Source organism: Panthera pardus, unplaced genomic scaffold, assembly GCF_024362965.1.
Source record: "Panthera pardus isolate Hobbes unplaced genomic scaffold, ASM2436296v1 HiC_scaffold_12, whole genome shotgun sequence".
Classification (NCBI taxonomy): Eukaryota; Metazoa; Chordata; class Mammalia; order Carnivora; family Felidae; genus Panthera; species Panthera pardus.
In genome coordinates, this window is record NW_026526677.1 from 66,006,216 (window position 1) to 66,018,532 (window position 12,317).

General features: G+C 40.9%; 1 protein-coding gene across 2 annotated transcripts in view; it reads right to left on the reverse strand.

The window, feature by feature from the left end:
• RAB30 (RAB30, member RAS oncogene family) overlaps positions 1 to 12,317 on the reverse strand; it is an 83,966-nt gene that overhangs the window by 47,485 nt on the left and 24,164 nt on the right. Inside the window, exon 1 of one of the 2 annotated variants that reach the window (XM_019449958.2) lies at positions 5,045 to 5,229. The exons of the other annotated variant lie outside the window; for it this stretch is intronic. The gene's annotated coding sequence lies outside the window, so the exon portion shown is untranslated. Of the gene's footprint in view, positions 1 to 5,044; positions 5,230 to 12,317 lie in introns of those variants that run through there. 2 annotated transcript variants of the gene reach the window in all.

The following is a 12,317-nucleotide window of genomic DNA, read 5'->3' on the forward strand; positions in this document are numbered from 1 at the left end:
GACCACACAGCCAAGGATCACATTCAGAGTGGTATCTTGGAAAAGTCTCTGATAAAGATACAGACCACAGAAAATACACAAAAGCAACTGGAAGGAAATACATACTCTGTGAGGCAGGGAACAAGGTGGGAGGGACCTACCATTAATATTCTCACAAAAATGATATAAAATTGCAGCCATGAAATGAAAATAGGATGCTATATAAAGGAAGCACCAAGAGGACAAAAAAGAGCTCTTGGAAATTGACAACTTAATAGCAGAAATAAAAAAAAAATTCGATAAAAGGATTGAAAGATTAAGTTCACAAAATCTTCTGGAGAGGAGAATCACAAGGCAAAGGTATGGAAAATAGGAGAAGCTAAGAATATTCTAGAGGTTCAGTACAGGAGGTCCAATATCTGACTAAGAGAAATTCCCAAGAAAGAACAGAAAAAAAAAGAAGAAGAAAAATTATAACAACATAATTCAATAAAACTTTGAAGAACTAAGGGGTGCAGGTTGCCAAATTCAAAGGGCCCAGCACACAAAACACAGTGTGAAATTTCAGAAAACTACAGACAGAAGATTGTAAAAGCCATCAGTAAGAAGAAAAGCAAACAAACAGGCTATATACAAAGAATAAGAAATTCAAATGCTTCCAACTTCTCAGCAGCATCAATAAAAACAAGTCAATGAAGCAATACTCTCCAAATTCTGAAGAAAAATGATTTCCAACCAAACTATCAACTGTGAGAATAGAACAAAAGTATTTTCAGGTATACAAGATCTCAGAAATTCACATTCCATTTACCTAAGAAGTTCCTGAAGGATGTCCTTCACCAAGGACTGAGTAGAGGCAGTCAGCACAGAACCCCAAAATGACTACCACATGAAGAAGCCAACCAGAATAGAAGTAAAACTCAAGGGACAGACATTGAAGATGGCCATCATCAAATTTCCCACTGCCATTAAGCCCTCTTTGGAATTGCTGATCTAAATATTTTTAATATTTGATTATAAAATTTTCAAACATGCCGAAAAGTAAGCCCATGATACTCATCACTGACTTCATATATGAACACTTTGGCCTTTTTCTATTTTTTCTTTGTTTAAATGTTTTAAAACAAATTCCACGTCATATCATTTCATCTCTATATACTTCAGAACTCACCTCTACATTACCCATTCTCTAACATCACAGTACTATTATCATACTTAGAAAAATTAACAGTGACCCCCTGGTATCAGTCCATAATAAAATTTCCCCAACATTTCAACAATGCTTTTTTACAATTAGACTGTTATGGGCTGAATCATGTCACCCCTGACCCCCAAATTTATATGTTGAAGCCCTAAGTGTCAGTACCTCAGAATGTGACTGTAATTGGGCCTTTAAAGAGGTAACTTTGTTAAAATGAGGCCTTTACGGTGGTCCCTCAACCAATATGACTGATGTTTTTATAAGAAAAAAAAAAAACAGATTAGGACATATAGAGAGACACTGGGGCCATGTGTGTGCAGAGGGATAACTATGTGAAGAGGGAGGAAGAGGGTAACATCTCTAAGCCAAAGAGAGAGGCCTCAGGGAAAATCAGCCTGCCAGCACCTTAATCATTGCCTCCAGCAATGTGAAAAAAAATAAATTTCTGTTGTTTAAGCTACGCAGTATGTGGTATTTTGTTATGGCAGCTGTAGCAAACTAATACATAGACTATCTGAATCAAAAAAAAAAAGATTCATTTATTACATCGATTATAATTTTTAAGTCACATTATTATTTTTTCATGCCATTGACTTGTTGCAAATGTCGAATCAGTTGTCCAACACTCTGCATTTATCTATTTGCTTCCTTAGAGTATAACTTAATTTTTTCCATCTTTCTGATAAATCAAAGTTAGCTTTAGAGGGTTGATTAGATTTAGGGGTCAATTTTTAGGTAAGAAAATTCCATAGATGGTACTGCATATTCTCTTTTTAATCAGGCAAAGAACGATGGGTAAAAGAGTTGGTCCCAACTCTTTTCTGATTCCATTTGCCTTGACCTTGTGCTAGTGAAGTGCCTGCTCATCTCCCCTATGCTGTCCATGTGGGTTAGCTGATGGCATTCACTTCATCCCACAGACAAGTTTTGCTCTGACCTAATCCCTAGAGCTGGAGGTAGGTCACAGAAAAATAAGAGATAGAAAAGATAGAATAGTCCACTCTGTGACCATATCCTACTAGATGTCCAGTGCCTGACCCACAGTATAGCCTCATCAGATGTCCAGATAATGGTGGGCTTTAAATTTCCTAGGATCCACTTATAATCTTGCCCACCAACTTCCCCATCAGGACCTTTTGTAACCCCTAGGAAAGCCAAAGTCAAACTATGAACCCAAATCAGCTCATTTTTAGACCTAATAGTGGCACTATTGCCCCTTTCTTACAAAGCTTGCTAGATTTGTACTTGCTCCTTGTTTTAAAAAACTAACCAATATACAGTTTAGTAATACAAACATGTGTGGTTAAAACATTTTAAAAGTAAGGGAATGATCAACACAAAAGTCAAGATAACCACTGCCTGTGGTGAAGAGAAAAGGGGACATGATTTGGGGGCAGAAGGTATACAAGCAGCCACTAAGGTCAATAACATTCAATTTTATAAGCTGAATGATGGATGTACGATTTTCATTTTATTGTTCTTATTTGAGCTGTAAATCCATATTTGGAACACTTTTTGGTATATAGGATATGTTCCATATTAATTTCTTGTGAGCAGTCCACTGTGGCTAGAACACAGAGGTTTGAGAGTAAATGGAGAAAAGACTGGAAATGGGGTTTTACTGTGAAGGCAAATGGCAGCCTCAGTGCTGCTCTCTTGGGAGTCAGGGGACATTTATACCCAAGATCAATTAAATGGCCTTCTCATGATCTATCCATCAAGAATGACAGGAAAACCCCTTTTTTTTCTTCCTACTAAGTTACCAAGCAATGAAGTATCTGACGTTGTGAGCATCTCACTGGGAAACATAATAATATGGTTTTGATGTATTTTTCCAGTGAAAGAAGATACAGCTTGCCCTAGGGAACACATTCGCCTCAACTTCTTAAATGACACAAAGCTGGGAGGGATGTAGAACAAATGTTTTAGATGACAGAATTGGGATATATCTTGGTGAGCTGGAGTGACAGGTCAAACCTAGCGCACTTTAGAACAACATCTACCACTTACTGAGAACATATGATATGCCACAAGCTTTACATAATTTATCCCCCGGAAGCAAGTTGCCTGAGATCACAGAACAAGTCAATAGCAGAGTCATCATTTGAACCTAGACTTTCAGATTCAAATTCTAATCTTAAGTGAGATTTCTTTGACTACTAGAAATTAACTCTTAAAGAAGTGAGTCTTCTCTACTTCAGTCTGTCACCCTCAGAGAACTGCCACCCAACCTCCACCCCCTTGGGCATGTAAGGGTATAAGCACTTCAGAAAAATGATTAGATCAGACTGACTTCATTCATTGATGTAACATTTGGGGACCCTCTGGCAGCTGCCAGGAAACCTCTACCTATCTGCCCTGAAAAGCAAGCCTGTCATCAAGGATCATCTGTAAGAGGATTCTCTCTGCTACCCATTCCCAGCTGGGCTATGTCTGCTCCCCCATCTGTATTTAAGAGTTTCTAACACTCAAGCTCTGTAGTTGTAGACAGAGGGCTCCTATCACAAAGACTGCTGAGCAAGACCCCTTAGCCAGCCTGTTCTCCACCTTCAATTTTCTCTCATCCTCAGAGCCACTGTGACTTGATGGGTGTGGGTAGCCGAGAGAACAGCATAACCACCTCCAGCTCACAGTCATATCCAATGAGCAATCCCGAAAGACAGCCAGAGAATTTTAATGAAAACCAGAAAAGTCTTGGCCACTATGTCCAACTGCAGTTCAGGCCCAATAGCCCCTCCCCCTTCAGCTAAGAATCCCTGAACCAGTTTCACCCCCAAGAGCAGGGAGGAAAATCCATTCCGCATTCAGCAACATATTCCAAGGTAGCCACTTTCCAGGGTCATTTAGGTGAGAGGCAAGGCACATGCTGATTGCAGGAGGACCCAGGGACCCTGAGGAGCACAGGGTACAGCAGCAGCAGATCTGAGCCAAAAGATTATGAAACAGTCTATTTAAAAAAAAAAAAAAAAAAAGCTTTTCCTTCTGCCAAAGCTGTCTGAACACAGCTGCATACAAGGCTAGTGAGGAATCTTAACAAGCTTAAAGGGACCGTATTTCAGATACTCAAGAACCAAAGGTGGAAGGAATGAGTATTTTGAGCACTTACTACGTGTCAGGCACTCTGATCTCATTCAACCTTCACTATGAGGTGGGAATTATAAACTGCATGTGACAGATAAAAATACTGACTGAGAGGCTAGATAAGTTGTCCCAGGCACATAGCTGGCAAAGGGAGAACCAAGGCCCAAAGTTCAATATGGGTGAGGCTCATCTGGAACAAACTCAAAATTCCAACCTGTCCCACCTAATAAAGAGAAAGATCATTTATTGAACATCAGCTATGTGCCTGGAACTAAACTAAGATTTTGCATGTACTGTATCTTCTGATCCTCACAATGACCAGATAAGATAGGGAGTCATTATTATCCCCATTTTATTTATTTTTTTAGTGTTTTATTTATTTTTGAGACAGAGAGAGACAGAGCATGAGCGGAGGAGGGGCAGAGAGAGAGGGAGACACAGAATCCGAAGCAGGCTCCAGGCTCTGAGCTGTCAGCACAGAGCCCGACGCAGGGCTCAAACCCACAAACCGTGAGATCATGACCTGAGTCGAAGCTGGACACTTAACCAACTGAGCCACCCAGGTGCCCCAATCCCCATTTTAGACGAGAAGCTAATCCAAGATGTTAAGTAACTCAGCCAAGGTCATGATGTGAATCTAGGGATGTGAATCTAGGTCTAACTAATTCTAGAGCCTCATGTTAAAATACTCACTCTTACCAACCTACAGGAGAAACCAACCAAACACGTTGCATAAAGACTTCAGCCCTCCTTCCCAGCAGGTTATCCATGTTACAGGGTTACCTTTCAATTCCTCTAGCACTCCTCGGTGGGGGCACAGAATCACTGCCTCTGGGAAGGCTGACAGTGATATCTGCACCTTCCCATGGACTGAGAGCTCTGTTGGTACTGCATGTGTGAAGAAGACGGCTCCCAGCATGATTCGGAGAGGCCTGTGAGTAGAGAAGCTGACAGCTCCTTTTTGCAGGCTCTGCGGCACAGGCCCACCCACCTCACAGCAACTCCTCCCCCCCCCAACAGCTCACAGGCCTATTTGGTATTCTTAACAGTAGACCATGTGCCTCCTCTCAGAGCAACTGTGATTTCCCAAAGGAGACAACTGTCTAGACAGAGCATCCCAATCCATCTTGACAAGAGATGGGCCACACAATGTCAGGTTTGATCATTTAGGTTTCTGGGGTGGAATGTTCAGCACCCCAGTGAAGGCTCTGGGCCTGGCACTTCTGGGTTATCAGACTGAGTGTCATGCAGCACAACTGCGGATAACCAGAGTTAGCACTTCACAGCCAGGCAAGTGTAACCTGAGGGGAGTCACAGGCATCTTATGGGTCATGCACTCCCAGGCACACCACAGAAACAGTTCCGTAAATCAGGTTCAAACTTGATAGAACGCTTCCACACATCGCAATTAAGCACCAGGCTTTGTGGGAGACTGAACACCTAATATGTGCCAGGTACCATGGCAGGTACATCCATGGCCAATATCTTAATTAATATTCACAACATTCTGTGAGGTAGATAGGATTGCTTTTTTTTTTTTTTTTTTTTTGATAGGATTGCTTTTATACAGATAAGGCAACTGAAACCCAGAAAGGTAACATGATTTGCCCCAAATCTCACAGGAAGTGGCAACTTCAGAATCAAATCCATTCTTTTTTTTTTTAAATTTGTAAGTGTTTATTATTTATTTTTTGAGAGAAAGAGACAGAGCACAAGCAAGGGAGGGGCAGAGAGAGAGGGAGACACAGAATCAGAGGCAGTCTCCAGGCTCTGAGCTGTCAGCACAGAGCCTGATGTGGGGGTCGAACTCACAAACTGCAAGACAATGACCTGAGACAAAGTCAGATGTTAAACCTACTGAGCCATCCAGGCACCCCAAATCCTTTCTTAATATGACTCCAACACCCTTACATCCAGTCAATCATGAGGCTACTTATTTATCCTGCAGATATTTATTGAGTACCTTCTAAGGGCAGCAACTATGCCGCTTGTAGAAGCTGTGGCTGCTAACACGACATCCTATGTCCAGTCACTGAAGAACTTATGTTCTCAAGAGAAGCAGTACAGATCTGAAAGGCAGGTACAAACTAATGAGATTAGGGCCTCTGATGAGTGATCAGAGCAGGCCTCTCTGAGGAAGGGGTATCTGAGCTGAAACCTGAAAGATGAAAATGAGCCAGCCATTTGCAAAGCTTGGCAAAGGGCACAGGCAGAAGTACCAAGAAGTGCAAAGGCTGGCTGCAGGAAAAGGCTTGGCATGTCTAGAGAACATAAAGGCCACCAGGGACCAATGCTGAACGAACAACAGGGAAGAAAGAATGTTTCAGATGACGCAGGGCCTGTTGACCACAGAAAAGAGTCTGGATTTTGTTGTAAGGGCAATGAGAAGCCAAAGAAGAGTTTTGACTGGGGGGGGGGGGGGGGGGGGGGGGTGGAGCAGGTGGCACGATCTGATTTGTGCTTTAAAGAGATAATTCTGTTTGCTTTGTGCAAGGACGGGTCAAGAGTTAGGAATCAGGGGAGAGGGGCGCCTGGGTGGCTCAGTTGGTTAAGGAGCCAACTTCACTTCAGGTCATGATCTTGTTGTTCGTGGGTTCGAGCCCCACATCAGACTCCATGCTGACAGCTTGGAGGCTGGAGCCTGCTTCAGATTCTCTGTCTCCCTCTCTCTTCTGTTCCTCCCCCACTCGCACTCTGTCTCTCTCTCTCTCTCTCTCTCTCTGAAAAATAAATAAAACATTAAAAAATTTAAAAAAAAAAGGAATGAGGGTAGAAATGATGGTGGCTTAGACCAGGGTGATGGTAGTAGAGATGGATTTTATATTTGGAGATAGGATTGAAAAGAGTAGCTGATGGACTATATGAAAATAGTGAAGGGAGCAAACTCCTAGGTACCTAGCTTGACCAACTGGGTGGATGGTGGTACCATATATAATGAGAAAGACTGAAGGAAAAGCAAAATGCTCATGAGATAGCCATGGTTTTTATTCTCTGTCACACCAAGAAGAAAAAAAAGAGTATACCCAGTTGTGTTTGTTCTGGGGAAGCTGTAAATGAAAGGCTTGAAGCTGCTCAACCTGGTGAGGAGGTATTGGGAATGAAAACGGAGAGTAAACAGCAAGAATCTGAAAGGCTGCCTTAGGAAATAGGAGTTCTGCTTACTTCACGTGGCTATCCACTACCACGCTGGGACCCACGGGCAGAAGGCACACGTAGGGGAAACTCAGTTGGATGTTGGATGGAGAAGGACAGTCTCATGGTGAGAGTTATGAAAGGGGAATGAGCTGCCTCAGAGTGATGATGACTTCCCTGTCAATGGAAGCGTTAAAGAATAAACCAATGACTTCTTGGCTGGATGGTTAGAGAGAAAATTCAATAATTGGGTGGGCAAATCCTTCTAAGCCCTAGAATTCTGTGGTTTTAAGATAAAATCGTTATTAATCTGCCCTTCAGGACTGGAGCTTCCCCGACAAGGAAGAACTTCCTTAGTATGTCCTACCTTTTAGAAGGCAAATGAGAAGAATATTAGTTGATTTCAGCCACTAAAAAGAGACTCCTAGTTTACTTCTAAGTATCCTACAAGATGCTGAAAGGCTTTCCGTGTAGTTCTGTAAAAGGCACAAGTTATGAATCAGATATCCCAGATATGCAATTTATTAGCTCTGTGACCTGTGGCAAGTTATTTAAGTCCTCTGAGTCTCAGTTTCTCTCTTTGAAAAGTTGGAAGACTAATGCCTAGTTCAGGATGTTCGCTGTGAGGACCAAAGTCCAGTACTGACCCATCACAGCAAGTAATAACGATAACCAACATTTATCGAGTCATTGCTATATCCTAGCATATGCTCTGTGCTCTCTGTGCATTGTTTTGCATCTAATCTTTACAACATTACAGAAGGCAGATATTATTATTATCCTTATTTTAAAGAGTAAAGAGTTCTAGAGATAAAATAACTTACCCAACAGTCAGATAAGTAGTAATTGCTCAAATTAGGAAGAAACAAGCAAACTTCAACAAAAATGAAAAGAAAAAGAAAGGATATGTATTCCAATAGATGTTTAGATATTTAAAAAATGTAATAATCTACTGTGGAATTTAATTCACTTACTAGACATTTAGTAAATACTTATTCAACATATAAATGAATAACTGAATGATTAAATGATCCCAGAAAACATATATTGAGTTATTAGCAGGCACAGCATTAAAAAACTAGGGTTACACAGAATTTACATTAATTTAATTGAGAGGTTGCTGTGAAAACCACAATCTTCAAATCACAGATAAATTCTAAGATATTAATCCATACTCCATGGAAAAAGGTCCTAAGAAATGCCATTCTCAGACCAAAAGAAGCCAGAATTAGTTGTTCTTTCTTTGGGAAGTCCAACTGTAGCTGAAAATTAAGACCACACAAATAGAAGCCAATGGAAGAGATAGTCTCAAAGGTAAGATGAATAAAACTTCAATAGGAAGCAGAAATCTAACATAACAAGGCTTTTAAAAAGGCTGACTTAACACCTAGGAATTTGCTTATGAACTTCACTAGAATTGTGGGGAAAGAAACCAAATCTCAAAGAGCATTTGGATGAAAGGACTAAAGAGGAAGAGGAGGTGGCAGGGGGAGCTGGGTGGCTCAGTCAGTTAAGCATCTGACTCTTGTTTTCAGCTCAGGTCATGATCTCATGGTTTGTGAGTTCAAGCCCCACATCTGGCTCTTCACCAACAGTGGGGAGCCTGCTTGGGATTCTCTCTCTCCCTTTCTTTCTGCCCCTCCCTCCACTCACTCTCTTTGTCTCTCTCTCAAAATAAATAAATAAACTTAAAAAAAAAAAAGAGGAAGAGGAGTCAATCTTTTAAGAAGTTTGGTGATGAGGCACCTGGGTGGCTCAGTGGGCTCAGCATTCTACTCTTGGTTTCAGCTCAGGTCATGATCTCACGGTTTCATGAGTTCAAGTCCATGTCAGGCTCTGCACTAGCAGCATGGAGCTTGTTTGGGATTCTCTCTCTCTCTCTCTCTCTCTCTCTCTCCCTCCCCCCCACCCTCCCTCCCCCACTCATACTGTCTCTGTTCTCTCAAATAAATAAGCTTTAAAAATTTAAAAAAAAAAAAGTTTGGTGATAAAAAGGAGAGAGAGAATAGCAGCCTGGTGAGGAGAAGCAGAAGAACTACTGCTAAGTATAGAAGGTAAGGGGCAGGAACCAAAGGAAAGGAGAAGCTGAAAAGTGATGATACATGGAAGAGAGGCAAGGAAGAAAAAGAAGGACCAAACCCAGGGAAGTCCAGAGGGGTGGGATGGAATGCACAGGATGGCTACCCTTGGCAAAGGAGAGGTCACCTTCTGTTCTGAGATAGGAATGAAGAAGGAAAGACTACCACAAATGGACACTGTGAAAGTTACTCTGCCTTTTTTTTTTTTCTTTAAGAGACAGAGAAAGAAAGAGAGTGTGTGTAGGGGAGAGGGGCAGAGGAGAAGAGGGAGAGAGAGAGGGGATCTTAAGCAGACTCCACACTGAATGTGGCCTGTCACAGGGCTCGATCCTATGACCCTGGGATCATGACCTGAGCTGAAATCAAGAGTCAGACACTCAACTGACTGAGCTAACCAGGTTCCCCATGTGAAAGTTACTCTGAATCAAGATGGATGGATCCTGAGACTGATCAAGTTAGGGAACACCATTTGAAGCTTCAAATGATATTGATTTCCTTGGGCCACTCATAAATTACTTGGTATGGAAAAAGACAACCATTATTTGGATATAAGTTTCACACAGTTAAAAATCAGACTTATTGAGATGTGTTTATTATATCTTATGTCTGTTTTCTAATCTGGGTGCTGGGTCCACTGGTGTGTTCAGTTTGAAAATCTCATTAAGCTATTACACTTATATGTGCACTTTTCTCTAGGTACATTATACAACAATAAAAAGTTTTCATAAACTAGTTATTAACTTAGAATCACCACTCCTGAAGCATCAGGCTCTGCACTGGGCATGGAGCCTGCTTAAGATTCACTCTTTCCCTCTGCCCCACTCCCCTGCTTGCACTCTTACTCTCTCACTCTCCCTCAAAAAAAAAAAAAAAAAAATCACCATTCCTATACTCTATCAGTTTTTAAAAGAGTAACTTAACCGCAATAAAATTGCATATTCCTTCAGATGGGCAACATTCCTTGCAATGTTTTTAGATTCACCACAGTACTAAATGCAAGACTACATGAACAGTAGGTATCTAATAAATATATCTTGATATATTGGAAGAACTTCAGCACCAAATGTTCAGACTTAGTGCACATCTATCTACAGAAAATGGCATCTTTATGATTGCAAAATCTGGCAGACCCTACTTATCCAAGTGACTGTACTGAGCACTGCCAATAATGGGATAAATTAACATTCTGGGCTTTTCCTTGTAAAGCAATGGGAGGTATACAACATCAGCTATTTAGAATTCTTGCCAGAAGTATTTAACCTCCATTTAATCATGAAGAAATAACTGGACAAATTAAATTGTGAGATATTTTTAAGATTCTTAAAAATATTAATTTCACAAAATACAAAAAAATAAGAAGAAAATCATAGATTAAAAGACTAAAAAACAGAGAGAGACTAAAGATACATAACAACTAAATTTAATGTGTAATCTTTGATTGGATCTTTGAAAACAAATCAACAATTAAATTATTAACATTATTATTATTTGGACAATAGGGGTACAACAGATTACAAAAGAGGCTGCAATTGTTCACTCCCCTGTATCTACGCCTCTGAGTAATACGATTTTGCAGTTCCTCCTGTCAAGAACTTCTGGTTTGGGACGCCTGGGTGGCTCAGTCGGTTGAGCGTCTGACTTCGGCTCAGGTCATGATCTCACGGTTCCTGAGTTTGAGCCCCACGTCAGGCTCTGTGCTAACAGCTCAGAGCCTGGAGCCTGCTTCGGATTCTGTGTCTCCCTCTCTGTGCTCCTTCCTTGCTCACACTCTGTCTTTCAAAAATAAATAAAGATTAAAAAAAAATTTTTTTTAATTAAAAAAAAAAAAAAAAAAAAAAAAAAGAACTTGTGGTTTGCTTTGGTCAAAAGACCACAACAAAAGTTATGCCATACTAGCTCCAAGCCTAGGCCTCAAAACATTTTGCACACTCCCACTCTTTCTTGGAATCTGCCTACATGCCATGGAAGCAAGTGTGGACTATCCTGCTGGAGGATGAGAGGCCCTCTAGGGCAGAGACAAGCCATCCAAACTGAGGCCAGCTTAGAGCAGCCAGCCCCTAGTGGATCCAGCAGCTGACTGCAGATATTGAAGAGGCCCCACCAAAGATCAGCTGAGCCTGATCCCCATTACAAGAAACAACCAGTTGACCCACAGAATCACAAGCATTAACAAATGGTGGTTGTTTCAAACCACAAAGTTTTGGCACCGTTTGTTACACAGCAAAAAGGCAACTGATTGAAGGCGAGATTTAAATATAGACTGCGTGTTAGACAACATTATGGAATCGATGTTAAGTTTCCAGGGCATGATAATGCTATTGTGGTTATGGAGAAGAAGGTCCTTACACTTTGGAGAGAAATAGGAAGGTATTTAGAAACAAAGTATCATGATGTCTTGCCTCCCAACCCACCCCCCAAAAAATCTAAATCTGCATAGGAAAAAAATAAAGCCTACGTGGCAAAATGTTAACAACTGGTAGATTTAAGAGCTTTTGAATGTTCTTTTCACTAATCTGCTTGTTTGAAATTCTTCAAAATAAAAAGTTAGAAAGAAAAAACACACGCCTATCTCCAGAACATGAATAGTGCTGAATGTTTATCTGGTAACACAGCATACTACCACGGAGTGAAAATAAATCCTTCTCATTCTTTAAGCCATCCTCTACCTCCTACCCCTTTTTCTGAAGGTGACCACTGAAGGTGACCACTAAAGGTGGAAGTAGAGTAGATATAAGCTGCAGTAAACGAGGGATATGCCCTGAGATAGTTAAAAGAATAAATCATTAACGGATAAGAAATGTTTAAAAGTAGGTATTAATGGCAAGCAATTGCTAAGTGAGGTTTCT